Here is a 4,930-nt window from a genome sequence, read left to right as displayed (position 1 = left end):
GGGGTAGTAAGTCCAATGATGGTTTATGTTTTAATTTTTAAAAAGATTCACTTCCCTCTAAGTAAATTGTTTCGATTGAAAAACAAAATCTTAGATTAGGTAAATGATTTCGGATTTTTAGGCGCAATTACTTTAGTTCTGGTGAGGGTGTTTTTAATTAAATTTCTTTTTTAATGGAAAATCAAAGGATTAACTTAGGTCGATTTGATTTTATTTCGGTTTGCAGTATATTTGATTAATTATGTCCTGATTTTTTGGGAAAACGTTAATTTCAATTAGAGTAATCGCATTTATTTGTTTAATATTGCAATAATCAATCATACGTCATTTACATCTATAATCTAGGAAATTACGCAATTATCATCTTAATTAAAAATAGTAAATTAATAGACCTGTATGATATTATTCCCATCCTTTTTTCTACTGAATTTAGTAGTTAATTTAGAATCGAATATTCGTTTTCTGTTTAATTGATAATCCCCTATATCATAGGAGAAAAACGTTATTATCATCTTAATTGAAAAAAAAAAAGTAAATGGTTAGGTCTGTCAGATTTTATTCCTTTTTTCTAGTGATTTTAGCAGTTTCTTAGTAATCGAATATTTGTTTTCTGTTTAATTGATAATGGTAATCTCCGAAGTATCATAGGAAAATTTATCCAAAAATAGCGAGTCAATCAACAAATTTATGTGTAAGTATGTCATGCATAAGTATTGATTTACAAAATCATCACCATATATATATTTTCTTATTAGAACAAATTAGTATGCATTTGTTCCCGACATTACGTGATAGGGTGAATTTTTAATATAACAGAATATTTAGCGGTATAATTATATAATTATTGGTGTGAGGCAAAAAGTTATGTGAAAAATAGAAAGATTTGAATATTGTCAGTATTAAATCCAACTAAAATGTTGTACTTGATTAACTATTAAGAGGAATAGAAAGAATAATATTTTTAATTTATTTAATTATTCGAATGAAATACAATTAATAATAAAATCCATACATTATCTTGCTTATCCCAAAATATTAATACAAATGAAATCCTTTATTTCTTTGAAGTAGTTATGTAGTTTTCATGGGTTATTTTGATTCTTTTTCTGGGATTTTGTAAACTGTTTCCTTTGGTTAAATACTGAAACAGAATCTTGATATTAGGTGTCTGGTCATTTGCTTCATGACGTACCGCTTTTGAAACATGTTCAAATGTAAGATAGATCTTGAATACTTACCGAGTAAAGGTTCGCAATTGGTAAAAAATCATGTTTTTCTTTTTCTGCCACTGTTTTTCCACGACATTATAAACGAACTTAGGAGGATGTTCATCATAAATTATATTGGTGGATGACTGGTACTGGCTATTACGCTCGAACCATGATGAGACATGATTTACGTAAAGCTTGGAGAAAGAAGCATGTGATTATTGAAGATAGATTTTTTTTGTTTGCTCTGGCTGTTTGCTCTAACTATTAAGCTCGAAAAATGTATATATAGGTGAGGATAGGCATGTGTAGGGTTTTGTTTATGGGTTTTTTTTTTTTTTGCCAATAAATATAATGGCAGAAAATGTAATTAATTAGAAAATTTGAGAGAATTTTACTAAATGGTGCACTGAGCTCTGTAATGCTGACACATCAGCTTTTTCACCAAATAGGGGATATATGAAGGATAACGAAACACTGAGAGGTTAAGGTTAAGTATAGACAAAAAAATCAAGAAGACCTATAAATGTTTCTTTATTCTCTCTTTAAAACTGCTATTCGAAAATAAACAATGTCTTCAAGGTATGTAAAAAACTGAGGGTTTGTTTTCTTCTATGGTTTTGCTGATTTTTAGAAAAGTGAAAAACTAACATCTAACCTCACTCACTCATTCCTGATCAAATGTTTTTCCCGAGTTCAATCTTTTTCACCAGTCTGACTGTGTTTTGAAATATCGAATCTAGTATCCCCGCGACCTGAAATCCAACAAGCAAAAAAGTCTTAACTTTTCTCCCAAGGAATCTAGCAGAGACTGTGAAAAAGCTAGGCTGTGAGACAAATACTATACCGTAAAAACACCTCCTATTATGGCGCAAACATTCGTGATGAAGTGCGAGAATGACTTCGGGTTCTCGCTTATTAAGACCTGCAAAAAAAAACAGAGCAATGTATAGTATGTAAAAAGGAGAACAGGCATTCAAATTAGTAGTATGATATATTTATTTCTCATCTGTGTAAGTACCTGCATTGGAGAGAGCTCAAAGTGAAACTTTGCTTCGGGATAATGGTAACTACGAGCTACACTGCTATGAGCCGTATATTCATATTCCTCAATCAATGAGTGTTCTTGGCCGGATCTTCTTGAAACGACCTCTGTTTTGACTATTTGCAAGTAGTGTTCGATCTGTACATGTTACACACGTAATAAGAGAAACCTCGAGTAGGGAAGTACTTTCACTTGGAATTTTGTGGAACTTACGGTAACATTAGCATCCAGTTGTCGTTGATTGATGAACGCTTTTCCATTAAGCCTGTCATGGCTTTGGCCAAGATAAGGCAGTAATCGTTTCATATCAGTCCACAACCTTTCTGAAACCATTGTACCAAATGTTAGATGGGTTACGATATGAGACATGTTTATTTGAGAAACATCGAATGAATGAGCTCCTGAATGAGCTGAGATCACAAGTTCGCCCGGAACCTGAAAAAAGAAAACAATATAAAAGACAAAATTGGCACCATGTGCATGTGAAGGAAAAAAACACATGAACATCTCATAAAATTTGGATGTTTTCACATTTTTACCTTCTTCGCACGCACATAGCCTTCAACTCTACAACCTCCACTAACTGGTGCCTTTTTAATAGTTGAGGCCGCATTATCAGATTTACCATCCAAAGCCAACTTATGATCCTCCTTTTTAATAGGTTTGAGCAATTCTTCCACCATCTGAAAGAAAATAATAGTTGTAATTATGTGCTATTGAATCCTATATAGGTAGAATCTGAATTTAGAGTAGTCTACCTTGACTAGGCTATCTGTGTCTCGATCTCCATAGTACGACTCATGTTCGTGGTGCCCATGGTCCTCCCTTGAATAAGATTAGATAGTGAGCATTATATAGACAATTGATCTTCAAAAATGATTAGGAGTTTTATAAAAGAGGTGAGTAAATGGTTAAGTAGACGACATGAAGAATTATAACTGAACAAATGGTAAAGTTTTAAGGAGCTAATGAAGGTCATTTCTCACCTAAGATCATTGCCTTTTCGGAAAATCCGAATAGATGGGTAGCCTTGTATATGATTGCTGAAAATTTCATTTGATAAATTAGAACTGAAAAAAGCTAATCTGAATACGAAATACCCTAAAACAACAAGAAATAGAGGAGGAAAAAAGTCAAGATTGATAGATACCTGTTACATAGAGTAGCTTCTAGTGTGCAATCAACACTTCCTAAAAGAACACGGTCATCAGTTCCAGGATCATATCTGAAACATCAGATGTTCCACACTGAAATCATCAGAAAAGCGTAACTGGATGATTCTTGTTATATCACAGAAAATGTTTAATGACAAATACAAAAGAACAAGTAAAACACACACCTCTGTCTTGTTATTTCAGATGGTTTCTGAAAGCAAACGGTAAAAAAACCAAGCATGAACATTTCATTGAGCCATAAAAACTCTCACAACAGTGTGATTCATCCACCAAGAAGATATTGTATGCTAGACTACATAGTTTGGTTAATTAGAACATCTAGAATCTAGTTTCAAAAATCTGATAATTGCAAACAAAAGTATTATGAAAATTGAATAGTCTACTACAGAATGCAAAAACTATTACCAGGCGATTACTCCAGTAGCACCACGGTGCATAAAAATTTACAACCAAAATTTGAAAACTGCATAGAGAGAGTCAAACATTAATTCATATTAAACACCCTTGGACATGTACTCATATATAGTTAGTATACATACAAAATATAGAAGAAGTTGCCAACTTACTGATGTGTATACTTGTCAAAAGAAGCAGCGGTTAATAGTATATCAGCATAACTATTTTCTTCATGATCTTCGTCTCCATGGTTGATGAGATGTAATCCGGAGGTGGAGTGAAACTCCGCACCAGTGGCTCTTAAATTTGGATCAATTGGAACTTTTCTAATCGTTTTGGTCATATTCAACCTGTGCTGAAGAATTTTACTACAGTTTAAACATAGGATATGATATAACTATTGTCACTGCACACTATGACGTGAGCATACAACATACATGCTAGCAATGCGGAATGGGATGATAGAAACAGCTAGACTGAGAGCTGGAAACAGAAACTTACAGTTCCCAACACGTCGCTCACGTCAACCGATGCAAATTCACATGAGAGGGCAGGAAAGCTACAAAAAAAAGTGAAAAAAACCAGACATCAATTTATCAATAAACTACCAGTATTGTAAATAAGATTGAACCATAAACACATAAGAAGGAGCAATAGTGAAAATGCTAACCAATAATGATTGTTAAGCATCTACCTGATGTTGAAATCAATGTTTAAGAAGTCCCCATCAGAGCTTTTATCAACTATTACAGATGTGCTAGTGTTAACAGCCAAATAACTACTCAGCTCCTGCAATTTAAACCATGAGCCAAAATCATTGGACAATGGCAGAATCATATACAATTCTTTCAAGGCAGAGAATGACAATTTACCATTCCAAACAAAAAAAAACATAGCAAGGGCAGCTACAATGGACAATCCAGCACCAGAGAGAGACGCCTCAGTCAAATCTCTTGGGATTTTCCTGAAGAAAACAAAAATATCATAACCAGAACAACACAATTACACTCAGTTCTAACTCCAGACAACAACAACACAAGTATACAATTTTAAAGACAAGGACCAAAAACACTGTTTCCCTATTCATAATCAAGATAAAAAAAAAA

At 33.2% G+C, this 4,930-nt stretch overlaps 1 pseudogene; it reads right to left on the bottom strand.

Moving 5' to 3' along the window:
• Window positions 1,724-4,930, bottom strand: part of LOC104742614 — a 4,365-nt pseudogene continuing 1,158 nt past the window's right edge.

This window comes from Camelina sativa, chromosome 14 (genome assembly GCF_000633955.1).
Source record: "Camelina sativa cultivar DH55 chromosome 14, Cs, whole genome shotgun sequence".
Taxonomy (NCBI): domain Eukaryota; kingdom Viridiplantae; phylum Streptophyta; class Magnoliopsida; order Brassicales; family Brassicaceae; genus Camelina; species Camelina sativa.
This window is presented reverse-complemented; position numbering and strand designations above follow the sequence as displayed.